The sequence below is a fragment of the Castor canadensis genome, chromosome 7 (genome assembly GCF_047511655.1).
Source record: "Castor canadensis chromosome 7, mCasCan1.hap1v2, whole genome shotgun sequence".
Classification (NCBI taxonomy): domain Eukaryota; kingdom Metazoa; phylum Chordata; class Mammalia; order Rodentia; family Castoridae; genus Castor; species Castor canadensis.
In genome coordinates, this window is record NC_133392.1 from 156,977,103 (window position 1) to 157,004,621 (window position 27,519).

The window sequence follows — 27,519 nt, forward strand, 5'->3', positions numbered from 1 at the left end:
AACTCTTGAAGAACAAAGTGAAATTGTTTCAAAGCCAAGTGCTTGTCAAAGCACATATGTAATGGTGCTGCATTTACTTGCAATTTACTTTCTATTTTGCAGTTATTTAAAAAATTTTTTTTTTTTTTTGGTGGTACTGGGGTTTGAACTCAGGGCTTCAATGCTTGCTAGGCAGACGCTCCACCACTTGAGCCACTCCACCAGCCCTACTTTAAAAAATTTAACATACTATGTTTACATATTTGTAGGGTAAAGCATGATAATTCAATACATGTATACAGTGCTCGAAAATGATCACGTCATGCCAGGTGCTTGATAGTTTCGAGACTGTCTCCAGAATGGAATTTAGGTGTGGCTCAAGTGGTAGAGCACCTGCTTTGCAAGCACAAAATCCCGAGTTCAAACCCCAGTCCTACAAAAAAAAAAAAAAAAATCAAGTCAAGATAATTGGTATTTTCCTCTCCTCAAACATTGATCATTTCTACGTTTAAGAACCTTTGAACTCTTGTTATTTTGGAATTATAATTATTGTAGACTAAGAGTTACCCTACTGTGGCATCCTATGGAAAGTTAGCACCAGTTTCTCCAAACTGGATTTTGGTGCCTGTTCTGCCACCTCTATCCTTCCTTCTTTCTACCCTTCCTTATCTCTAGTGACTACTATTGTACTTTTTTTTTTGGTCATACAGGGGATTGAACTCAAGGCCTCTCACATGAATGTACTTATTCAAGTGCTCTACCACTTGAGAGCCATAACCTTTACTTTCTACTTTTATGAGATCAGTGCTTTTATGTTGAAGAAATGAGTGAGAAATGGCCATATTTGTCTTTCTGTGCCGGGTTTATTGCACTTAATATAATGTCCTCTAGTTCCATCTATGTTGTTGCAAATGACAGGATTTTATTCTTTTTTTTTTTTGGATTTTTTTTTTCATTTTTCTTTTATTATTCATATGTGCATACAAGGTTTGGTTCATTTCTCCCCCCTGCCCCCACCCTCTCCCTTACCCCCCCTCCCTCTCCCCCCCCCAAAACCCAGCAGAAACTATTTTGCCCTTATTTCTAATTTTGTTGTAGAGAGAGTATAAGCAATAAAAGGAAGGAACAAGGGTTTTTGCTGGTTGAGATAAGGATAGCTATACAGGGCATTGACTCACATTGATTTCCTGTGCGTGGGTATTACCTTCTAGGTTAATTCTTTTTGATCTAACCTTTTCTCTAGTACCAGTTCCCCTTTTCCTATTGGCCTCAGTTGCTTTAAGGTATCTGCTTTAGTTTCTCTGCATTAAGGGCAACAAATGCTAGCTAGTTTTTTAGGTGTCTTACCTATCCTCACCCCTTCCTTGTGTGCTCTCGCTTTTATCATGTGCTCATAGTCCAAACCCCTTGTTGTGTTTGCCCTTGATCTAATGTCCACATATGAGGGAGAACATACGATTTTTGGTGTTTTGAGCCAGGCTAACCTCACTCAGAATGATGTTCTCCAATTCCATCCATTTACCAGCGAATGATAACATTTTGTTCTTCTTCATGGCTGCATAAAATTCCATTGTGTATAGATACCACATTTTCTTAATCCATTCGTCAGTGGTGGGGCATCTTGGCTGTTTCCATAACTTGGCTATTGTGAATAGTGCCGCAATAAACATGGATGTGCAGGTGCCTCTGGAGTAACAGTCTTTTGGGTATATCCCCAAGAAGGATTTTATTCTTTTATTTTTTGTGGTACTGGGATTTGAACTCAGAGCTTTCCATTCAATAGGCAGACACTGCCACTTGAGCCGTCTCCAACCCCATTCTTTTATTTTTGAAGGTACTGGGGTTTGAATTCAGGGCTTCATGCTTGCTAGGCAGGCATTCTGAAACTTGAGTCATGCCCCCAGCCCTCAGTTTTTAAAAACTGGCTCAATAATTCCTTTGTGTTTTTCTACCACATTTTCTTTACTCATTCATCTGTCATATCGGGTACCTCGGTTGAGTTCATATCTTAGTTATTGTGAATACTACTGCAGTAAACATGACAGTGCAGATATCCCACTTTGCTTTTTGAGACAGGGTTTCATGATAATAGCCCAGGCTGCTCTTCCTGCTTCAGCCTCCTGAGTATTAGGTTACAGGCATGCATCGCCATGCCCAACTAGGTAGGCTGTTAAAATATACCACTTCACTGAGTTCCTGCAGTTTTCCACAGAACTTCTGTGACATTTTTATCCTTGTCATGTTCTTCATGGCATCTCAGTACTGTTATTTCTTAAGATGAGGAAACTATGGGCACAGCTTGTAGCAGTAGGGCTATAAGTAGACTGATTTAGTCCATTTCTTGAGCTTGTGCTGTTAATCTCTGGGTAACATTTCTTGTCCATAATCCACAGGGAATGATGACCTTCTCTAGTCAGTTGTTAAGTACCTGTTCTGTATCAGGTACTGAACCTCATGATAGTACCTAACTGGAGCATTACAATAAAGGGGTATATTTTCTCTGTTATGGATGAAGACATTGTGCTCAGTGATACCAGCTCTTTGCATCTAGAAAACAGAACTTTCAATGATGAATAAAATGTTCAGTGTATTAGTGTTGTTCAAAAAAATAGCAGTGTGTTTTAGATTTGTTAGAATGCCTCAGAGTGTAGTATTTTAAAGATATGAGATTTTTTAATGAGTTTTTTCTGAGGTGAGTTTTTCTGTGTTGCTCCTAGGCTGGAGCAGTCCTCCTACCTCAGCCTCCTGAGTAGCTCGGAGTATAGTTATGGGCCATCATGCACTTCCAAGATTATCATTTTGAATTAAGCAACCTGCTTATGACTTTGCGACTGTGCAGTCATTTAATGGCTCAGTGGATCTTGCATAGTTGTGTGGGTCATTCCTCATATCTTCAAATTACTGCTTCTAGGACCCACCATGCATAATGCATACCAAAACCTGTGGATGCCCAAGTCCCTTATATAAAGTGGCACAGTATTTGCACATAACCCGTGTACTTCCTCCTGTACATTTCAGTCCTCTGGACTTACCATAGCTAGTACTCTGTCAGTGTCATGCAAATGATTGCTATGCTGCGTTGTTTAGAGATTGGGATAAGAAAAGCAGTTCTGTACATGTTTAGCAGAGGCACAGGCTTTTTTGCCCAAATACTTTTCTTTTTCACTGTGTGTGGTTGATGTCACAGATGTAGAACCCATGGATATAGAGAGCCGAGTGTATTTTAAATAAATCTTCTATATGTCATTGTTTTTTTCCTTGGAATTGCTTCTTTTTAAAATTTTTTAAAATTTATTTATGTATTTATCTTTATTTATTTATTTATTTATTTGGTGGTACTGGGGTTTGAACTCAGGGCTTCATACTTTGTAGACAGGCACTCCACTAGTTTGAAATTACTTCTTTCTTCTAAATAAAATGCAGCAGAAATTTTTTTGGTCTAGAATAGGGGTGGGCAAACTGTTTCTCTAAATGGTCAGACAATAGATATTTTAGGTTTTGGGATCTTTGTCACAAGTATTCAAATCTATACTTCTAGCCTGAAACATTGATATACTTTTACAATGAATGGTATGGCTTTGTTCGAATAAAATCTTATTTAGAAAAACTAGAGTTACAAAAACACTCTAGATTTTGGTCTGTGGGCTGTCGTTTGCTGACTGCTGGCCTTACTTAGAAAATGCCTGATAAACATTTTTCCTCAAAGGAAAAGACTCCTTTTCTTTCACCTATACTGGATTCTCTTTTAGCTATACTGGGGTATGCAATGAGTTTCCTTTGTCTTCCTAGTCCACTGCTACATTTTTGAAGTTTTGGAGCTCTTACATTATGAGAATCTAACCAAAGGCTCTCATCAAAGGCAAGAATCAGTGTTATTACATGTATAAATGAGTGAATGAGTCAATTCACTTACAGATAGTCCTCAATTTACCATGGTTCAGTTTAGGATTTTTCGACTTGATGATGGTGCAAAAGTGATTATATATTCAGTAGAAATCATACTTTGAATTTTGAGGTTTTCCTAGGCTAGTGACACATGGTATTGTACTGTCTTTGTGTTGCTGGACAGGGCCTTCAAGTTAATGCTCCTAGCCAGCCATGCGGTCATGTGGGTGAAACAACAATGGTCTATGGTGTGCTGTGTTGTTAAATTGCAACATTTGATAGATTAGGCATATTACATTGATTTTGGACTTAATAGTATTTCCAGTTTATTGGGATGTAACTTCATAGCATCTGTATTTGTTTTAACTTTTTAATACTGAAAGGATTCTTGAGTACCAGCTGGCTCAAAAATTCCTCCCTTTCCCCTCCTCTCCTTTCCCCTCCCCTCCCCTCCCATTCCCTCAGCTCCACTCTCCTCCTCTCCCTTCCCTTCTCCTCCTCTCCCTTCCTCTCTCCTCCTCTCCCTTCCTCTTCCTCCTCTCCCTCTTCTGGCCTTGATCCTCTTACTTCTCCCTTCCAAGTATCTGGGATTACAGGTGTGGAACACCAAACCCAGCCCATAAATTTCTTTAATAGAAAAATCTGCTATTCCCCATATGGTAGACACTATAGTCTCAAGTGGCTATTTAAATTAAATAAAAATGAAGTTCTGTCATATCAGCTCCATTTTAAAGTGCTCAGTTGTCTGTACAGATACAGGATATTACCACCATTGCCAAAAAGTTCTTTCAAACAACATGTTTAGAATCCTGACTTAGCTATTAGAGGAAAAAGGAGATGGAAATGATATTAAAGTATAATTAATAAATTATGCTTCCATTTTCTTTTGGAATGGGTATTATGGTTTATACTATTTTTGGTGGTTCTGGGATTTGAATCCAGGGCCTTACACTTGCTAGGCACGTGCTCTACCCCTTGAGCCACACTGCCAACTCTTCTTTGCTTTGAGATAAGGTCTCACTTTATGCCTGGGCTGGCTTGGGCCTTCTGTTTTTGCTTCTTCATGTAGCTGGGATGAGAGGTGTATATCACTGTGCCTAGCAACTGGTAGAGTTTCATAAACTTTTTGCCTGGTCTGACATTGAACTGTGTTCTTCCCAATCTCTGCCTCCCAAGTAGTCAGGACAGTATAGGGGTTTGAACTCAGGGCCGCATGCTTGCTACACAGGCACTCTATCAGATCTGTATATTCTGGACTAGGTCTGTGACAGTGCCAGATAGGTGATGCTTATTTCTCTCCTCATTCATTGCTTTTATTTTTAGTGTTTTTGGTGGTACTGGAATTTAAACTCAAGGCCTTGCACTTGCTAGACAGGTGCACTATCACTTGAGCTATGCGTCCAACACTTTTTTTACTTATTTTTAGGGTCTTTAATTTTTGTATTTTGTATTGGGAAGACTTGGTCCTAGATCCTCCTACCTATTTCTCTGTCATAGTTGGGATTAAAGGTGTGCTTTTAATTGAGATGGAGTCTTGCCACCTTTTTGTCTGGCTGGGCTGGCCTAAGACCACAATCCTCCTGATGTCTGTCTCCTGAGTAGTTAGGATTACAAAAATGATTTGTCTCCCGAACAGATTAAGGATTGCAAAAAGTGAGACCCTATCTCAAAAATACCCAACACAAAAAAGAGTTGGTATAGTGGCTCAAGTGATAAGAGTGCGTGCCTAGCAAGCATGAGGTCCTGAATTCAAACCTCAGTACTACCAAAAAAAAAAAAAGCTACATGTCAGGGATACCTAAATTCATGTCAAGCTGCTGGTGTATAAAATTAATAGTTTATTAAAGTTAAACTTTTTAGTACCCATCCAGGTGCTGGTGGTTCACGGCTGTAATCCTAGCTCCTCTGGAGGTTGAGATCAGGATTGTGGTTTGAAGCCAGTAAATAGTTCAAGAGACCCTATCTCCAAAATACTCAACACAAAAAACAGTTGGCGGTGTGGCTTAAGTGGTAGAGCACCTGCCTAGTAAGCGTGAGGCTGGCTGACTTTAAACCCCAGTTCCAAACTCTCCCTACCCTCTCAGAAAAGCAATGTTAAAAGAAAGCAAATGAGTTAAATTTATAACATCTTTGTTGAGTTATAATTCATATACTATACAGTTTAGCCATTTAAAACTTAGGATTCACTTTTTTTTTTGGTATATTCCCAGAGTGGTACAACGATTACCAGTTTTAGAATATTAAATTATGCCCTGAAGGAACCCTGTATCCATTAACAGTTATTTCCTTCTCTCCCTATCTCCCCAGACCTAAGCCAACCCTAATCTGCTTTCTCTAAAGATTTGCCTTTCAGGATGTTCTCCATAAAGGGGATGATTCATTGTAGTGTTTTGTAACTAGCTATTTTAATTTAGTATAATGTTTTCAAGGTTCCCCTATGTTGTAGCATGCATCCTCATTCATTTCATTTCTTTGCTAAATTGTAGGCAGTTGTTTCTTTATACCATGATATGCGCTGCTGGGGAGTCTGCTCCAGGGCCTTGTATATGCTAGGCATGTGCTCTACTGTTACATTTGATTTCTTCTTTAGTTGGTAGATATTTGGATTGGTTCCACTTTTTGGCTGTTACAAATAATGCTGCCATGAACATGTGTTTTCATTTCTCTTGGGTCTATAATCTAGAAGTAAAATTGTTGGGTCATACCATACTTCTGTACTTAGCATTTTGAAGAGCTGCCAAACTTTTCCAAAGTGGCTACCCTAGCACCTGTGAGGTTTCTAGTTGCCATTCATCATCACTAATACTTAATATTGTCTGTCTTTTTAATGTGCCTTATTGTAGTTCTGATTTGTGTTTTCCTACAGGTGTTGAGCATCTATCTTTTCTTGTACTTATTGGCCCTTTCCTATCTTCTTTGGAGCCTTTTGATCTTTTTTAAAAACAAGTTCCTGATTGTATTAATTCTCTTTGTAAAGCTCTTGATAGTGAACATTTTTCCTTTCTTAGCCTGGTCAATTCTGTGTTGATTTTTCAGGCTTCATTTTTGCTGTGGTTTGAAAGTTTCCCCAAAAGGCGCATGTGTTAGCCAGGTGTGACGGCATACTTCTGTAATTCCAGCACTTGGGGAGGCTGAGGCAGGAGAATTGAGGGTACAAGACCAGCCTGGACTACACGGTGAGATCTTTTGAAAAAAAAAACAAAAAAAAACAAACCGACACATACACACACACAAACAAAAGCACCCGTGTGCTTCAAGAATTTGATTAGTAGCCTGTGGTGCAGAGGAGGTGGAGGAACCTTCAGGAGATGGAGCACAGTGGAAGAAAGTTAGGTTCTTGGGGGTGTGCCCTTGACATGGATAGTGGGACTCTGGCCTCTTCTACTCTTTCTTTGCTTCCCCAGCACTGTGAAGTGAATAGACCGTCTCCATGTACTCATGCCATGATGTACTATGCCACCATGGGCACAAAGTGATGGAACTAAGTCACTATGGTCTGAGCCAAAGTAAAACTTTTATCTTTATAAATAGGTTATTTCAGGCATTTTGCACAATGATGGGAAGCTGACTAATGTGGTTTAGACATTGCTTCCTCCATGGAGCTTTCCCTGAGTTTCCACTGTGAGTACTCAGCTCACCCTGTTGTGATTGTAATCTATACTTCCTACCCAGCTAGTAAGGACTGTCAGGGATTGTGGCTGGCACATGGTTGGCTAAATGAATGTGTAGTTGAAGGTAGCTTTACTGATTGATTCATTGTAGTAATGGGGTTTGAACTCAGGCCTCACACTTGGTAGGGAAAGCACTCTACTACTTGAGTCATGCCCTAGGCCTTTGTTTGCTTTTCAGATTAGGGTCTTATATTTTTGGCTGGGTTGGCCAGCCTTCTGTGTGGCAGGGATTATAGATGTACACCACTACACCAGGCTTTATTGGTTGAAATGTAGTCTCCCTTTTTGTCCTGGCTGGCCTTGAACCACAGTCCTCCTGATCTTTGCCTTTGGAGTGGGATTATAGGCATGTGCCGTCACATAGAATCTCTTTAAACATTTAAGTTAAATGCTTTCTGTCTTGAAATTTTAATTGGATCCAGGGCAGTATTTCCTGATGCTCATGCATCCCTTGCTTCCTCTTGTGTTTTCCTGATGGAGTTAGGGTAGAATCCTACAGAGAGCCATACATTACTGTTAAAAGAGCACACTTTCCAGGTGAACCTGTCTACCCTGCAGCCTGCCCTGAGGGTGCTCTTTGACTGGGAGGAGACTGACTGAGGGAGAGGACAAGGGGCGACATGAATGGAATCACAGGTCTAAGATGGGTACACCACAACAGGCGACAGAGGGCTTTTTTCCCTTGAGTTCGATTTTTGCTTGAGAATAAATACACTCAGTTAAGTAGAGCCTTTAGCTATTCAATTATAGGTCAGGGGTTTATTTTTAATACTGCATGGGAAATCTAGTCCTGGGTGGCTTTCAAGAAGGACTTCTTATTTGTCAGCTGAGAAGTAGATTGAATCCTGTGATTTTCCAGGGTGACACAAAACAATTAAAACACAATCTGGACTTGTTTCTGTGACTCTGACTTTACCTAGGAAAATATTATCGTTCTTTAAGATATCTAGAAATAGTTCTGTTTCATGTTTGTCCTCCAAAACCTGCTGTAGTTTGCAAATAGGAAATTTCAGCGTTCACGTTTTGTTCTCTCAGCCTACTGGGTATTAATTTCTTTGTCCCTTCCAAGCCAAGCCTAGATTTTTGCTAATGGAAGGACCATACTATTGTTCTAATTTTTACTTTTCTTAAGGGTTGTGTTTACTTTGGAAGGCAAAATATTAATTTTGTATGGGCCTAGCTCATTCAGGCATTTTGAGCTCTTCACTTACATGGCTTAGTTTCTCAATAAAGCTTGTCATAAAGGGGGAAAAAGAGGAGCTGACCTTATGCCAAAGACATCAGTGTTTGTAAAAGAAGCTGCGGGGAGATGGTAAGGGTGTTTTAAACAGTGTAGTCATCTTGAATCATTTTGTGCCTTATTAGAGGAAACCCCTCCTGAGGCTTCATCCATGAGTGCCAAAGTTGGCGGGGCACAGTGGTACACATCTATAGTCCCAGCTACTCAGGAAACTGAGTCAGGAGGATCGCTTGACCCTAGGAGTTCAGAGTCAGCCTAGGCAACACAGACCCTGTCCCCAAAAACCCTAAACAGAATCAGCAAAACTGGTTTCAGGAAGTGATGGTTCCTGGTGTTGGTGAAGATAGAGTAAATGCTGATTGTTTGTCTCAGGTAAATACATACCTTTCCCTAGCTATTCCAGGAGCCAAAAAAAAATCTAAAACAGTGGTTCCGTGGAAACTATGATTATTCCTCACAGATTTTTTACATTTAAAAAAAGTAGGTAAAAATTAAACATTGTGGTAAAAAACCTGTGTCCCAGAACCTGATTTAGAAATTCTTGTTCATTTATGAAATATTTGAGCACCCCCTGTGTGCAGCTTATTCTCAGCAGAGTCTGCTTCTGGGGGAGCTGGTCTTCCAATAGGGAGACTGATGCTCGTGGGTTGGTTTGGGTACTTGTGATGTGAGGCTGCAGGTGACGGGTTAGGGTCAAGCGAGGTACTCCTGAAGTGTTAGGCAGCTCAGAGGAGGAAGCAGTGGCCTCTGGCAAGGGGAAAGGTTGCATGGAGAAGGCTTTGGATCTGAGTCTTGAAATGGTGATTATTTGGTGATGGGGGAGATGAGCTTTTTTGATGAGCTTTCCACCCAGACTGGAGACTGGTGAAAAGTAATAGGAATCTAACTTTCCTAAGTGGTAGTGGAAGTAAAGAGGTGCAGTAGATATGAGCTGTTGCAGGTGTTCTGACGATTGTTGGAGCACTTGTTAGTCTTTCATTGGGATAGGTATAGATAATTAGGAATATGGCAGTGCTATTAAAAAATTGGGAACACAAGAAGCATTACATGATGAAGTAAATACAACTTTTTATTGAACTACTTGAGTGATTTTGTCATTAGACAGCTGGAAAGATGTTAGGTATGCAATGAAGTGAAGGTTGAAGGTACTGAGAGTGGGGTAGTAAAGCCTTGAAATGGAATGAAATCCCTAAAGAGTTTACTGTCCACTGTCTGTACTGAGATGTCATATCATGAGACTTAAAATGCCTCCAGTTTTCAACCAGGATTGTTTCAGAACAGAGATGTTGTATAAAGAATTTAGGTTGTTCCTTTGAGGTTTGATTTCTCTCAGGGGAGACAGTAGATCTTAATGGTTCTGAGTACGAGCCTGAGAGCAAAGATTGGCTTGGAATTCTTGTCTGCCATGTGCCCTTCTCAGAGCCACGTGCTTCCTCATGCCCCAGCCTCCTCATTCATACAATGGAGACCAATAGCACCTGCCTCATAGGGCTGCACGTAAGTGAATGGGATAATGTATGGAGGTGGTTTACCCTGGTGCTTGGAACATAATGAGTGCTCCAGAAATGGTAGCTGATGTTAACCACTAGATTCTTGCTGGTTCTGTTGTCTGTCTGTCTTCCCTCAGCCCTCCCCCCACCTTTTAAAATCTAATTTTGTACAGAATCCATTTCTTTGTTTTCACTCAACATAACTGATACCCGCTGGATTTTCAAAATGAATTTTACTTAATATTTATAGAGCATATAAGGGAACAATTATTATAAATAAAAACCCACTGAAAATAGGCTTACAATCTCAGATGCCTGTACAAGTTTCTGGGGTACCAGCTGCCTACTTCCTGACTTCCAACCTTCAGCTGCTCTTCCAGCCCCTCCCAGACATTGCTAACAAAGTTGTTCTGTCCACCTAGGAACCTTCCTTTTCATTCAGCTGGAGTTTTCTTTGGTGTCTTATCCAAACCAATGTCTCTGGACTGTGATGATTGATAGAAATCATTGTAAATTATGTGTAATGAGCATTAAGAGGAAGATTTCTCCTCACGTCTGAGTTTTGTAATTTTTTTCTTCATGTGTATTAAATTGACTAGTGTTCAAGGTGGTTTTTATTTTCTTTTTTGATAAGGGGGTCTCACTATATTGCCCAGGCTGGCCTCAGGCTCCTGGACTGAAGCCATTCTCCTGTCTCAGCCATCTGAGTAGCTGGGATGATAGGTGTGCTTCAGTGTGTTAGCTTTTTGGTGTGCTAAGTTTTTATGACATTTTGTAGTTGAGCCTGCTGAGCAGATAGTTGCACAGTAACTTAGTCACTTACTGGAATAGAATGGGAACCCAACTCTTTCGAGTTTAATTAAAAAAAACAAAACAAAACAACAAATGAACAAAAACTGTGCCAAACCATATTCTTCCAAGGGGAAGATAAAGAATTTTGTGGTTTCTAGTCTGGTTATTTCTTTTGTTCACTGATTTTTTTTTTTCTCCTTTAGGAACAGTCTACTTTGAAAAATTTTAATTTTCTTGTAAAGCAATTGCAGAAGTCTTTCATTCCCTGTTTTGAAATTAATACTTGTCACTTCAGCCTGTACCAGCAGAGGTGCCCTGGTTGATTTCAGTTGTGTACTCTTGGTCTTTTTATTTCTCATTGTTGAATATGTTCTTCCTTGCCTTTTGAAGGGATGATGCTCTGGTAAATTCTGAGTTGTGAAGTCCGCTTTTGTAATTTTTCACATAAAAGGATTCTACACTTATTAATGTGTCAGAAAGAGGTAATAATTGAAGGTACAATGTTAATTTTTCTGAAGGAAAAAAATACAACCTTTCAGTGACTTAACATGTGTTGCTTTCTTTGATAACCTATATAAATATCCTTTTTTTTTTTTTTTTTTTTAAATCCCCCACAGTACTGGAGTTTGAAATTTTACATTTGTTACCACTTGAGTCACATACCCAGCCCTTTTTGCTTTAGTTGCTTTTGGAATAGGGTCTTGCATTTTGGCCTGGCCTGCCTGGACCACAATCCTCCTTTTTTATGCTTCCTTGAAGGCAGGGATCACAGGTGCATACCACCATACCTGTCTTATTCATTGAGATAGAGTCTTGGTAACTTTTTGCCCAGGCTGGTGTCAAACGTCGATCCTCCTGATCTCCACCTCCTGATCAGCTGGGATTAGAGATGTGAGTTACTGGTCTGGCTCAGAGTATCTTTTTAAGATAGTATGTTCAGGTGAGAGGATATTCCCATTTGTTAATTGATAAATAAAACTTGTACATATACTATTGTGTACATTATGTTTGAAATATGTATATATTGTTAATTAGCTAAGTCGAACTAGTTGAATATATACTACATCACATGCTTACCATTTTTTGAGGCAAGAACACTTAGAATCCACACAGTAATTTTCAAGAATAGACTACAGTAGTAACTGTAGTCACCATGTTCTGCAGGATGTCTTGAATTTATTTCTCCTACCTAACAGAAAATTTGTATCCTTTGACCAGTATTTCCCCAGCCTCATCCCCTTCCTCCCACTGCCCTGCAGCCCCTGAAAACCATCAAAACCATCATTCTACTCCACTTCTCTTGAGTTTAGCTTTCTAAAATTCCACATATGTGAAATTATATGATACTTGTCTTTCTGTGTGTGGCTTATTTTACTTAACATAATGTCCACCAGGTTCATCCATGTTGTTGCAAATGACAGGATTTTTTCTTTCTTTCTTTCTTTTTTTTTTTTTTTGTGGGACTGGGATTTAAACTCAAGCCTTTGTGCTTGGAAAGCAGGCGCTCTATCACTTGAGGCACAACTCCAGTGCATTTTGCTGTAGTTAATGGAGATGGAGTCCTGAGAACTATTTGCCCATACTGGCCTCGAATGGAGATCCTTCTAAGTAGTGTCAGTCTCCTAAGTAGCTAGTATTGTAGCCATGAGACACTGGTGCCTGGCTGGAGATTTCTTTCTTTATAAAGGCTGAAAAAAATTGTATGTATATACTACATTTTCTTTTTTTTTTTTTTTTTTTGTCTTTTCTTTTTTGGTGCTGGAATCAAACCCAGGGCCTTGTGCATGCCAGGGAAGCAGTCTGCCACTGAGCTACATCCCAGCCCTATACTACATTTTCTTTATCCATTCATCCTTTGATGGACATTTATATATCTTGGTTATTGTGAATGCCATTTTATGGCCTATTATGGCTGTTAAATATTCAACACCTTTATGATTGTCTTTGGTGAATGGAGACAGAAAATGTCTAATAATACTGAATAATAAAAAAAAGCTCAGAAGTTCAATTGAATAAAAAATATTAGTCATGTCTTTTATATCAGCTCTCTTAACGAAGTGTGATCAGCTTTGTGGAGAGTCAATAAAATCTAAAATACACAAACCAGCAATAATGAGTGTATATATATATTTTTTCTTCCCATTGTTTTATATTTGTTCTTCCGATAAGATGTGGGAAATTATACAAAACTTTGGTCCCTTTTGCTGGAGAATTTGATTTTGGTAGCTGTGCTAATCAGCTTTCTGTTACTTTGACACATACCTGAGATAAGTCAGTTTACAAAGATAAAAGGTTTGGGCTGAAGGCATGGCTCAAATGGTAGCGTGCCTGTCTAATAAGCACAAGACACTGAGTTCAAAACCCTAGGATCACCAAAATACAACAACAACAAAGCTAAAAGGTTTATTTTGGACCACAGTTTTGGAGAATTCAGTCTATGTTCAGTCAAGGCACATCATGGTGAGGAGTGTGTGGAGGAGCAGAGCCACTCCCTCATGGCTGGAAACGAAAGAGAGAGAAGAGGAAGGGGAAGAGACCTGTAACAAACAGTTCTCTTAAAGAGCATACTCTTGATGACCTTAAAACCTCTCCATAGCACCCCAGACTTAATGCATGGGCCTTTGGGAAACATTTAAGATCCAAACTCTAGTAGCAGCCCATGTGGTTCATTCACTTAACTGTGCGTAGAGGGTGAGGATTTCTAGTGGTATTTCTTCAGTGTTAATTTCAGAAATAATTGATTATTCAGTGAAGGAGAAATGGAGCAGTAACTTGCTAGCTTAGGGAAAGTCCTTCTAGGAAAATGGTTATTAGAAAAAAATGTTATTTCATAGAAATAGGTAAATACTTACTTAGAGGTATTTGCTGTTTTTTGACAATTGCTTTTTTTTTTTTTTTTGAGGTGGTCTCACTATGTAGTTGAGGCTGACCTTGAACCTATGATTCTCCTGCCTCTGCTTTCTAAGTGTGAGTGCTGGGATTATAGGCATGCACCACGCCTATGTGGTGTGGTAAGTAGTTTCGTTATCTTTCATTTATTATTTATTTATTTATTTATTGCAATACTAGGGTTTGAATTCAGGACCTTGTGCTTGGTAGGCAGATATTCTACCACTTGAGCCATGCCCCCAGTTTCCTAGTGCAAAGCAGTGAGGAAGAATTAAGTGATTTTCTAATGAAGGAGCCATTTCCAAAGTTTCCTACCTACTAAAACTATAACATTTTCAGTGCAAAATTAATATAGTTTTACTTTTTTCTCCTGATGTTACTGGGCTCCTCAACTTCACAGAGAACTTTACTGCAGCAAAGTAGACTAATATTTTAGAGAGTATGTTACCTGTAATAAAAGGAACAGGGTTATTATGGTTTGATGCATTAATTTTAATAATTTTTTTTCTTTTTTAGAACTTTTGAGTCAAGATGAAAAAAGTTAAACAGAAATATGGTTCTCATTTTGATAGTACTGAATTTATTACATGGTGTGGTGTCTTCTGTCAGATGTAGAATCAAAGTTTAAGTCCTTTTGGTTTAAAAAGTGGGTAAGGCTGTATTTTACAGCATTAGAATTAAAAATTATTTTCACTGAATATGATTAAAAGTTGTAATAATAGAATGCAATAATTTGAATATTGCAGTTTAGGCAGTGATTATTTCAATTTCAGACGTCACTCTGCCTCTTTTTAATAATAGATTCTTAGAGATGATCTAATTCTGTTTTATGAAATAGTTTATAAAAATTGGTGCTTGATCAATAGCTATTATCAAATTGATAATTTGGTTCTTTTATTTATTTACTGGTGGCTCTGGGGTTTGAACTCAGGGCTTTGTGCTTGCGAAGCAGGTGTTTTACCGATTGAACCATGCCTTCGGTCCATTTTGCTCTTGATTATTTTGGAGGTAGAGTCTCATGAAGTATTTGCCTGAGCTAGTGTTGAACTGAGATCCTCCTGATCTCAGTTTCCCAAGTGGGTAGGATTATAGGTGTGAGCCACTGGCACCTGGTTCTTCTTTCTCTTATGATAGTAACTTTTTCCATAGCCTGCCACAGATTTAGAGCTCTGTGCTTTAGAAACATTTCTCAGTCAATTCTCAGCATGCAGTTAATACTTTCTGATGTGCTTACTTAGAAAGTCATCTTTACTCCTCTGCAGGTTGTCAGTTAACTTGCCTGCTGTATATATTTTTATTTTTGGTGATACTGGAGTTTGAACTCAGGGCATCATGCTTGCTAGGCAGGTGCTCAACCACTTGAGCCACTCCACCAGCTCCTGCTTTCTACATTTTTGTGTCTTTTTTTTTTTTAAGTGGGATTGGAGTTTGAACTCAGGATTTCATGCTTGCAAAGCAGGCTCTCTTACCATTTGGGACATGGCCTGCAGTACATTTTTGCTCTGATTACTTTTGGAGATGGGGTCTCAAGGACTATTTGCCTGGGCTGGCCTCTAATCACAATTTTTCTGATCTCAGCCCAGCCTCTGAACTAGCTAAGATTATAGGCTTGAGCCACTGGCAAACCCCCCCCCCCATTTTTGTATTTTTTTTGCCAATTCTGTGTACCACTTGGTATACCATTTACTCTTAACACTGACTTTCAGCCCTTCCCAGAGGTGAAGAGCTGATGAAGCATACAGCAAAGGGACCTTCACTTGCATTTTATTTACAAGATTTTGTAGTTTTTTTCTGTACTGGGGCTTGAATTCAGGGCCTACACCTTGAACTACTCCACCAGTACTTTTTTCTGAAGGTTTTTTTTTTTTTTTTGAGATAGGGTTTTGTGAACTATTTGCCCAGTCTGACTTCAAACCAAGATCCTCCTGATCTCTGCTTCCCAAGTAGCTAGGATTACAGGCGTGAGCCACTGGTGCCTGGCTAGTTTCTTTCTCTTGAAGAAGGTCCCTAAATTGTGTAAACATAAGATTCCACAGTAACTGCCTTTTCTACAATTGAAAATTGTTAGGAGATGAAAAACGAGCAGATGTAGATTTTTCGTTTTATGTTTTAGGTAAAAGGGGGGACATAATAGAATATTTAATGGGTTTGTGTGTGATGTCAGATTTAATTTATCATGATAACCATCAGTGGTGCACCAGATGTTTTGACTCTGTTTAGCTTCATATTAAATTAAGCATAGCAAGTGGCCCTCAAAGTCCATCTGTACTACCACTAGGGGTAGCTCCAAAGACAGCCTCCTGCCATGTCTGTTACGACTGCTAGCTGCTTTTTCCTTCTTGCCATGGTACTAAGGCTTTCGAATTGCACATGCAATGATGAGTCTTCGTATTAAGTTGAAATTTATGTTCTGTAAATCACCTGTACCTGAATGAAAGGTTTTCATTTCAGTAGGTAGTCAGTTTTTATTTCTGTTACCTATAAACCCGTGGAAACAAACGTATTAATAAGATTAGTTAGGGAGTTACTGAAGCCTGAAGTCTAGAATGAGGGAAATTATTATACAGAAATGCCAGTTAAACATGTCTGAGAACATTTTTTTCTATACCTGCTGTACTAATCATCGAAACAGTTAATCTATTGATTTTGTCATGTAAATATATATTAGATCTGAAAATCCTTTAGTTTTACTTATCTTTCTGAGTATTAGAATCACTCAAAACCATTACAGTGCTTTTAGTAAACATACCTTCACTTTTTCTTGATCCCACCTTATCAGCATAGTCAGAAAGCCATGGATTCTTACTGAAGGAGTGTGGGTAAAGCTTACGTCTGTACTGTTCTTGACATGAGGATCCCAAGATCCTGTAAGATGGCAGACCTTGCAGATAAAACAGCTTCCTTCCCTGCTTGTTCACTCTTTCCTAGAACAGCATTAGACATCCCTGAAATTAGACCTGTGAAGTATGGGCTCTCCAGAACAAATATCTTAGAAAGTTTATCATAATGTTGCTTTTTTTAAGTCTTAAATGTCCTCTATTTAAAATGAAATTCTTTTGTATTAACCTCCTTTCATATGCTAGCTTTCACCAGACTGTAGAATTACCTGATTTGACTTTCTAATGTAACTGTAATGAATCTTCTAGGAAGCCTAACGATTGAACACACATACTCTGCAACTCTATTGTAAAAATATTCAGTCAGTACTGTCAGTGTTACTGATTAAAAAGAAAGAAGAGAAAAAATGAATTGGAGGTGGGAGAACAAATGAGAAACTTCCTAACATATATTAAGGCTTGAAAATCAAACATTCTCTCAGGGATTTCAACCTTAATAGACATCATGATGTGCAGTAATACCTTAGTTCAATATATTCTGTAACACCTTAATAAAAACATCAGGTTGGGTGGAGGTGGAGCCTGCTTTTGAAGGCCGGAATTAGGTTATGTGATTGCATTCAGTTTTGACATGTTGATTCTGAAAACGCATTTGGGAAGAAGCTGGTCCATTGGCACAAGCAGATTACTCTGTATGTTATGCTTGAGTACCCAGCAGAGTCAAATAATTTGCTAGCTAACAAATGTTGTACCTACAGCCTGGCACCAGTGGTTCATGCCTATACTCCTACCTACTCAGGAGGTAGAGATCAGGAGGATTGCAGTTTGAAGCCAGATGGGGCAAATACTTTGTGAGACCCTAACTTGAAAAAACCAATCACAAAATAGGGCTGGTAGAGTGGCACAAGGTGTAGGCCTTGAGTTCAAGCCCCAGTACAAGAAAAAAAAAAAAAAAAAAGGTAGCACCTACATATGCCAAAGCCCAAATGTTTAATTAATGTTTTCTAGGTGTGTCCCAGAGATACTGGGGTCTTATTTATCAGCCAGAGCATCAGGAGCAAGGCTTTTTCTTGATAGATTGTAAGTAATTTATCCCAGATACTTATAATTGTAGCAGTATGTGTTTGGTTTAATCACATGAAAGAAATTGAATACCAGACTTTAATAATTAAGGATTTATTAGTTAAAACCAAGTGTTATAATGAGGCAGATGCTACTGTATTGAAACAGCCATTTTCATTAGCATTTTTAAATTGAAGATAATTGAATTTAAATTTGGAGTGTCTTTTCTTTGATGGGTTAACATTTTAAATTCTTTTAAAATCCATTACATAAAAGGCAGATTTCCCTTCATTTCAATAAAAGGCACACTCACACTTAAATACCAGAATAGGTAAGGGAATTAAAACCTTCTGACTTTTAAAAATCTGAATAACTTTTTAAAAATACCATAACATAACTTAAATACCTGAAAAGAAATGATTACAGAAATGAGTGGAATATGAAGAATTTTACTTCTGACTGAAAAGGTATAGGTCACTCAAATGGAAGAAGCAGCAGTGAAGGGGAATGGGGAAATGTATTTTTATTGTCCTCCCCACTGTCCCCCTCCCAGGCCTCATCACAGGGAGGCAGTTTTAATAATAGCTTGAGTGGTTTATAAAATATCTGAAGGAAACTCCCAGGAGAGGAAGATTATACTGGAGAGTGATCTCTCTATGAATCATTTACGCTAAGGTCTTACTGAAGTACAGCTTGCATTTTTAATGAAGGATGATTGCATTTCATAAACAGATCTTTAAAAATTAAAATAATATTGATCCTTTTTCATTTAGGCCTATTAAAATAACATGCTATACATCTCTTTAATAGCTCAGGACAGATGATTATTATTAAAACAGTATGCAAATTAATAACTTGATAAAAATTTCTTTAAATTGGACTTTGAAATATTTCTGGAAAATCTTGAAAATTATGGGAAGTTTTAAAGTTTGGTACTTTAAATTATTTTCAACATAAATTATCTTTGGAAAGTTTCCTTTATTTTTTTTGATTATATCAGTTTCCTGTAAAGGAAATGGGTTTATTACTTGAAATGTTGAAAGTAAACTAGAAAAGGAGACTGGCTAGGTTTCAGGAAACCTTAGCTTACTTACAGCCTCCTGACCAAGGACAAGTGTTGTTAACTGCCAACTTCTCAGAGTTCCTACTTTTGTAATACGTCTCTCAGTGAGATAAAATGTGTGTTAAGTTACTTTTTCAGAATTATTACTGAATAGTTGTATGTCATTTGATAGATTCTTCTCCCAATCTGAATTTCTCTTGCAAGGAACATAGAAATCATGTAGTTTAATGCCTTGCATATCTCATAATTAGATGAAGATATGAAGAGTGTTCCTTTTTTTTTTTTTTTTAAAAAAAACCAAAAAACAAAAGACCAACTTCTTTTTGGTGGTACTCGTTTTGAACTCAGGGCCTTGAGCTTAATTGGCAGTTCTCTCTACCACTTGAACTATGCCCCCAGCCCTCCTTTTTTAAAAAAATTTAAATAACTGAAGATGTTTCAAAGCTATGGTTTAGTGCAAGAATATAAAACTTCAAGAAAAGTGCTTCTTCTAGGTGGAAGAATTAGAAATATAAAAGCAAAGTCAAAATTCAGCATCACGTGATAAACTTTTGGATGACCATTGATTTTTAAATTTTTTTCTACCCTATTTGAAGAGCAACCTCCCAAGTAGGAAGGATTACAGACCTGAGCCACTGGTGCCCAGCATATTTAAAGTTTATCTTTGCTCGAAATCTTAAGATAGCAAGCATTTGCTCAACATTACATGCAAGTGAGAGAATACCTTTTTAGCAAAAACAGCTTTGCAAACTATGTCTTGATCCTTATTACTAGGTACTTTAAAATTATTTTTTATTCAATTAGTATAAAAAGAAGTCTGTTATGAATCTTTTAGCTGGGCACTGGTGGCTCATGCCTGTAATCCTAGCTACTCAGGAGGCAGAGAGATCAGGAGGATCTTGGTTCGAAGCCAGCCCAGGCAAATTGTGTGAGCCCCTATCTTGAAAATACCCAACATAAAGCAGGATTGGCAGAATGGCTCAAGTGGTACAGTGCCTGCTTAGCAAGTCTGAGACCCTGTGTTCAAACCCCAGCACCACATACACACCCCCCCCCCAAAAAAAAAAAAGAATGAAAAAAGTAATCCTTTAAGCTCTTAGGCTGTGTTAAATCAGAGCTAATATTTGTGACCTTGTTTTTGGTTTAACTATAAGATGACATTTAAAAAAAATTATATGAGACAGTATAAATCCAAATTGTTCATAATAAGATTGTTTTTGACAGTGAAAATCTTTGATAATCTTTCTGTTAATATAACCTTTAATTCTGAAAGCTTAGAGAATCCATAGCTATTTCCTTGGTAAATCTTGGCAGATGCTGTAGAAAAGGTGTGTAGGAGGAACCATCTAAAGAAGATAAATTGAGTGTATCTTTTCTTTGATCCAGTTTGCACATCCTACTCCCATTTAAAATTCTAGTTTTTCCTTCCTTAACATCCTTTTCCATTTTCTTTCTATACTAACTACTACTCTTTTTTCAGGATAAAGAAAGATCTTTTTACACAGTCTTCATCTAGAGCCAAAGGATTTTAATACAGAATTTGCTTCATTATATTATCCATGTACTAGAGAATGAAAATATGTATATTAATAAGCATTTAAATACTGCTTATTGTTCATTTTCAGGACAATATCTATAGAATGGGGAAAACTTTATAATTGGCATGACATTTTCTTAGTAGTTTTTCTTTTTGTGTACTGTGTTTAGCTTTTTTTTTGGTTTTTTTTGTGGGACTGGAGTTTGAACTTGGGGATAGATGATCTTCTGCTTGAGCCACACCTCCTGTCCTTTTTGCTCTGGTTATTTTGGATATAGGATCTTATTATAAACTATTTGCCTGGGCTGTCCTTGAAACATGATCCTTTTGATCTCAGCATTCCAAGTACCCAGGTTTACAATTGTACTGATCTGTGTGCTGGAATGAGCTGCTGCATGAAGCCTGGCAGGTTCTGTTCCTATCACTAGGCATGTATCTTGAAGCATTTCTATACTTCTTTTCTTGTCACTTTATAAAAGGAATACTTGCTATATTAACTGTCTGTTTGGTACTTACATAATGTCAACTGTCATACTAGAGGAAAATAGTATTCTAAGATTCTATGCCTAAACAATAGTGTTTGTAATACTTTAAGGCATTCATAGTAAAATAATGTGATTCTAGCAGTAGACAAAATATATCTTTTGTCTAACTCTGGGTTTAAAGGCACTATTTGTACGTTATAAAAAATCTGTGATACTTAATATGGGCTAGTTGGTGGCAAGAGTATGATTGTATTTAGTTGCTAAAACTAAAGAATTTTAGGACAAGGAAACAAAAAACAAAAAGGAAGACAATACAGAATTACACAAATCAGAGGCAGAGCCTGAGTAGGGTATCATTTGTTGATTGACCACTGTATCTGTAATGAATGAGTGTTTTTTCTGTTCTGGTTCATGATAGAAAAGTGGTGTTTCTTTTCTTTTCTAATCTTTGGTTTTTGGGAAAGGGAAAATCTTATTTTGGTAGTAGATATTTTGGAGATACAAAATAATGTAGCATTTTAGAGTTTAATTGGAATATTTACTAAGTTTTGAGAGGGAATGGAGTGGGTTTGTGTGGAAACAAACAAACAAACAAAAAACCACAAAAGAACTAAATATGTCAGTATAATTCTTAGAAAATTTAACACTGCTCTTTCCTGATGAGAAATTGTAGACATTGGTGAACTGATCCATATTAGTCAGCTTCTGTAGAAAGTTGCAGAAGGTCAGGTCTTCACAGTAAACAAATTGATAGTGTGTGTTAAGAATGAGCTTCTTTAGTTAAGTTCTTTGAAGAAGCTAACAGTTGTCTAAGAGGGTGTTGCAAACTAATCTAAGGTCAAAGGTCATTGATTGCTTGAACTTATTAGGCTATTTTCGGAGCTATCTATAGCATTAATAGGTGAAGAGAAGACTACGGTGACAGAATGGTGAGAAGGCTGAGTGAGGAGAGGAGTGGGGAGTTACAGTAGCACAACAATGACTATTACTGCTGCTATTGATTGTGATGATGGTGGCAGAAAGGGGAATAACTTGCTGATAGAGAATGGAATCAAGATCTGAATGGAAGGTCCACCTCAGAATCGAAGCTCTTACATGACCTGTTTGAGCAAGATGGTGCTGAAAAAGCCTGGGTGAACGCTTAATTTGTTCTTCAAAAATTACTTGGTTTCTGACACTCGTTAGTTGTGCTGATCAGAGTTAGTATAATTTCTACACATGCTGTACTTATCTTATCTTTACCATGGCAGCATTCATTTATTTAAAAAAAAACATTGATGTGTGCCATGCATGGTTCTACCAGTAATAACCTCTTCCTTATTCCTCTGTAGTCTTCTTTTGTCCCTCAGTAGTACAGTTTTTTACACAGTGGGACAGGGCGTTCTTTTCAGAAATATAAAACTCTTCTGTTTCTCAGATTTCTTTTCATGGGTGACTCTTCTAAGTGTCTGATAGAATCTCTGGCGACTGTCCACCTTGTTTTACTAGTTGTGGTCTTGTCCTGATGTGTGAGAAACTGACAAGCTAATGCTTACTTCATTGCACCTCATTTATCATAACCCCCTGCCTGGAAGACTTTGCATCAAGCTTTTGCTTTAAATGATTCATCCTTTTTTTTTTTTTTTTGTAGTACTGAGGTTTGAGCTCAAGCACAAGGGATTTGTGCTTGCAAGGCTCTACCACTTGAACCACACCTCCGGCCCTGATTGATTCTTCTTACAATTTAGATCTCACTTCAGTATTAGTCCTCAGGGAGGTCCTCCTTGGCCACAGTCTAAAGTAGCTCATCACACTGTGTTACCTTTTCCTGTTTTTGTTTTGTTTTGTCAAAGGAAAATTATATTGTTATCCAATAATATATGCCTCCAATAACTGTAAATTCTATGAAAACATCATCTACAGTTGAATTCTAGTGGCAGGAAACCGTCTCAGAATGTACTAAGTCCTCTCAAGAAACATTTAAAAAATGAACCAATAAGCTGGCAGTGATCTTATGTATTTCTGATAGAGTTAGCCACTGTAGTGAAGTTGTTAGTATGGTTTGGACTCTGGGACTGGGCCTTTAATCTTTTTTTTTTTTTGCATTACTAATGTTGAACTTCAGGCCTCATACTTGCTGGGTAGGCACTGTACCACTTGATCTACACCTGCAGCCCAAGTAATTACATTCACTTGGCTGCTGTTGTTAACAGTTGTATTGGATCTATGCAGCTAGTGCTTTTAATCCTGACACCACTTAATGTGTGACCTTGAATGTGTTACACAACTCTAGCTCTTAAATTCCTTATCCAAAAATTGTGATAGTAATAATTACTATTATACCTACTTCGTAGAATAGTTGTGATGATTAAAGCAATAGGTGATTAAATACTTGTAAAGCAAGAAAAACAGTACCTGGCACACAGCTTACTAGATCTTGATAACATGTTACCCGTTATTGTTACCATCATTATTATCTTTCATGTCAATGAATTGCCTGATTAGAAACCCATTTGTTTAATTTATTCCTCTTCTAAAATATGTATGCTTAGGTAACCTTATTATTGAAATACTTTAAATCAAGTATTTGGGCCTTCTAAAAATGGCTTTTTTTTTTTTTTAAAAAAAAAGATGGTCTCACTATGTGATTAACACAGACCTTGAACTAATGACCCTTCTGCTTCAGCCTCTTAAGTACTGAGATTACAGGCATGTGCCACCTTTCCTGGCTAGAATGGCAGTTTTGATTAGATAAGAAAAGAAAGAGTAATTTGGGAAGGTGGGGGTAGGTGAGATGAGGTTCTTGAAATTCTTGAAGTTCAGGCTTTTGGTATTCTTGAAGTTCAGGCCAGCAGGTGGAGTTGTGTACCACCAGTTTTTCTCTACTTGGAATGAGAGTCTCAATAAGCCATGAGTTTTGGAATTAATATGTGAGTACTCAGATGGAAAAACATAGCCATCTGCTTCTGACACTTAACTAGGGTTCCCAAACTTATGCTTGGTTTGGAGCATGAAGAGTGTGTTTGAAAATGAAGAGAATCATGATAGCTTGGAGAAAAGATGGAAAAAGGATAATACAAGAAACAGCAGTGTGGCCTGTGCAACTCCAGTGGTAAGTGAGGTCAGAGACAGGGAAAGTCTGAACTAAGGGAGTGATGGTGTTCAAGTGAATAGAGGGAGGATCTTGAAGCATGGGGCTGCTTGGAGAGTCTGGAATGATTGCTGGAGTTTCTGACTTATGCATGTGAATGAACTAGAGCCCATGTTTGAGTCTCAGCTCCTTCACTTCCCAGCAGAATAACTTTGGGCAGGTTACTTAATTTTTCTGTGTTTAGTTTCAGTGTGTATAAAATATTAGAGGTAAATAGTGGTGTTTTCCGCACAGAATTATCTTGAGGCTTAGATGAGATTATATGGAGTTATAAGGTATATAGTAATAAAATGATTAGTAAGTACACCTTCTTGAATTTTTTCTAGTAACAGGACGGGAACTAATATTAGGATAATCAGGTACAGGACTAAGGGAGGAGTAGGAATATTTAGAGAATTCTCCTTTGTTGCTTGAATGCAGACCTTGAGTTTAGGAAAGAGTGAGGGATTAGGTAAAGTGATAATTTAAATCAGTTCTGAGGGCCTCATGCTTGTGGGCAGGTAGGCTCTCTTACCACCCTTACCTCTTCAGCCATTCCGACAGCCTAGTAATTTACATTTTCTATAGTAGAGTTTCTCCAGTCTGCAGCAGGGCATAGAACGCTTCACTTTTTTTTAAAAAGTACTTGAGCATTTACTCGGGCAACTTTAGGAATGTGTGGTTGCAGGTTGAGTAGCAGTTTAATTTTGTGAAGTTCTTTGGGCTGTGTTAAATTAAAGGGAGTCACCTCTCGAATATGTGTCTGCTCCTATTTAGAGAGTTTTCCATTTTACAGTCTCAGTATTAGCATCAGTTTCTGGGCCTATTTTCATTCATTCAACCAATATTTATTGAGCATCTACTGTATTTTCACACACAGTTCTCAGTGCTGAGGAAGCAGCAGTTAATAAAACAAGCCGAAATATCCCTTTATTTATGGAGAAACATTCTAGTGGGAGGAAACAGGCAGTAATAAGCCTGTTATCTTAGTGATAAGAGAAAACTAAAGCATGCAAGGGGGAAAGGATGTGCTGGGTGGAATTTGGCAGGTTTACAGAATGGCTGGAGAAAGTCAGGTCTGAGTAAAGAGGTTGGGGAGTGAGCCATGTACAAGTAAAAGGAACGCTTTTGTGAATGTAATAACTCTGAGGCCTTCTTACAGTTTGACTTTTATTGTTTGGCTTTCCTCTATTACACTATGGATGTATATACTAACACATTATAGAAAATGATATCTATCTATCTATCTAATCTGTTTATATCAGAATTGTGCTGAGTATTGGGTAAGATAGAAGAGTATAAGCTATTATATTATGATCAGATTGGCCAGACCCTCATCAGTATAGGTGCAATAAGCTAAGTGAACATAATTGAATGACAGCAGAAATGGACTAGTAATCAGGAAGGGTGTGTGTGTGTGTGTGTGTGTGTGTGTGTATGTTTCAGTTTTCACTGTATTTTGTGACTTTGAGAGGCATTGTTGGTTAAGGTCATATATACTGCATAGCCAGTGTTTTGCTTCTAAAACCGAGGCCTTACTACTACTCATAATACAGCCTTGAGTTTTATACTGTAGCCTGCGTTCTTTTATCCCTTCCTTTTTTGTCCCCAAAGCTAAAATGTTTCACAGTTTTTGACCTTGAGAAGCCAGTGAGTAAAAACTGAGGATTATATTATTTAGTATTAATAGGAGAATGTGTTTTGCAAAATGGGGCTTTATACCTCTGGAAAAAGTTCTATAATTCTTTTTGCTATGAAGTTTCCCTCTCTTTTTTGGGGTGAGTGACATCCCTTTTAGTAAAAGATCATTTGCATACCTTATGTCAGAAAAAGTCACCTGGATATTTGCTGTTGTGATAATAATGAATGAGACTGGAAGGAAGCCCCTGATATACAAGGTGGCACCATGGTGCAGTGCTGTTCACAGGCTTGTGTTTCTCGGTCTGTTATGAGGGTCTTCTGCTTGTACTAGCAGTTGTAAAGTATTGCTGATCCAATAAGAAAATAATACAATGTTGTGATTTGATACTGTATATAAGAAAGAGGAATAAATATATAAATGTTGTTTTCTTTAGACAGCCCTTCTCTCCCTCCCTTTGAATCCAGGGCCTCCTGCTGGCTAGGCAAGTGCTGTGCCACTTTAGCCATGCTCCCCCGGACTGGCCTTGAACTCACAATCTTACCTTTGTCTGCCTCTTCAGTTGCAGGGATTGCAGGTATGCACCACCACCTCAGCACCTTACATCTTTCTTAAACAAATAGTGTTAATAAACTTGTACACATTTAAATTCTATAATGCAGTTATCTGCCATGTATCTTAAGAAGGATTAAAGATTAGTACAACATTATTGAATACTCTTTAAGTTTTTTCCTCCAGGTAGACTGTGAGAATGATGTTAATAGACAGCAATAAAAAAAGCTTAACTTTTCAAGTTGTACTTCCTTTAATGCTTTACTTGGTATGGAAAATTGAGTTCCAGGATCTGGCATGGTAGTGCACATTTGTAATCCTAGTAGGCAGAGGCAGAAGGATTGAGAGTTCAAGGGCAGCTTAGGCTATTTAGTGAGACCCTGCCTTAAAAAAAAAGCAGCTTCCAGAATCTATCGTTTCCAATGACCATGGAGAGATAAAATTACCACCAATATTGTAATTTGGCCAAATATCCCCTTAAAATGGCAGAGTAACCTTACATACTAATTCAGCTGTGCAACTTTTGCTGCACATAGTCCTAGCCCTGGGTAAATTCCCTTGTCAATCAGAGAGAGAGAGAGATTTCCTTTGGAGTAGGTGTCAGAGAGGGCCTTCCTCTTATTTCATCATGCTTGAGAATACAGTTTGCTTTGCGTAATGATTCTGGAACTGTGGTTGAGTAAACAAGTTACTGAAAACGAATGGGATGTATTGATTTTCTCCTGTGGAAGCACAGTGTGCTGTGGAATGTCATGTTGTAATGTTTGATTTTCATTATTGAATGCAAATAAACTGAATCTTTTGCTATATTTAGTATGTTAGTTAGGCACTGCTCATCTTGGAAACTAGCAGTCTTTTTCCTTAATATAATATCTTTAAATTTATGTTAGCTGGTCAAATTATTATTATTTTTTCCTCTCAGAAATAGACTTTTTATATTTTGCTTTACCTTAATTGTTAGGCATGGGACAAAGGCATTTTCTGCTTATTCTTAAATGATGTATTTGTAACAATTTTGTTGCATCTACACCAGTCAACATATTAAGTGCAATGACAAAGCCTAAGTCTTCGTTTAAGCTGTTACTCATTTCATAAAGTTTTCCTCCTCCTTAATTAACATTTATTCACTTACCTGATATTTATTATTGAGGGTCTACTGTGGGATTTAATGATAAAGAAGAGATTTTTCTTGCCTTTCTAGAGGAGTGAGGAAGGAGAAGAGGATTATTAAGCAAATTACAGCGTGTGGCAGTGTCAGAATAAAGGTATGTATGATGTGCTGTAGACTT

At 37.9% G+C, this 27,519-nt stretch overlaps 1 protein-coding gene across 3 annotated transcripts in view; it reads left to right on the top strand.

Moving 5' to 3' along the window:
• Positions 1-27,519, top strand: part of Rere (arginine-glutamic acid dipeptide repeats) — a 379,832-nt gene that overhangs the window by 40,947 nt on the left and 311,366 nt on the right. Inside the window, exon 1 of one of the 3 annotated variants that reach the window (XM_074081437.1) lies at positions 1,057-27,495. The exons of 1 other annotated variant lie outside the window; for it this stretch is intronic. The gene's annotated coding sequence lies outside the window, so the exon portion shown is untranslated. Of the gene's footprint in view, positions 1-1,056; positions 27,496-27,519 lie in introns of those variants that run through there. One more of the 3 variants, XM_074081435.1, reaches the window with a different exon arrangement.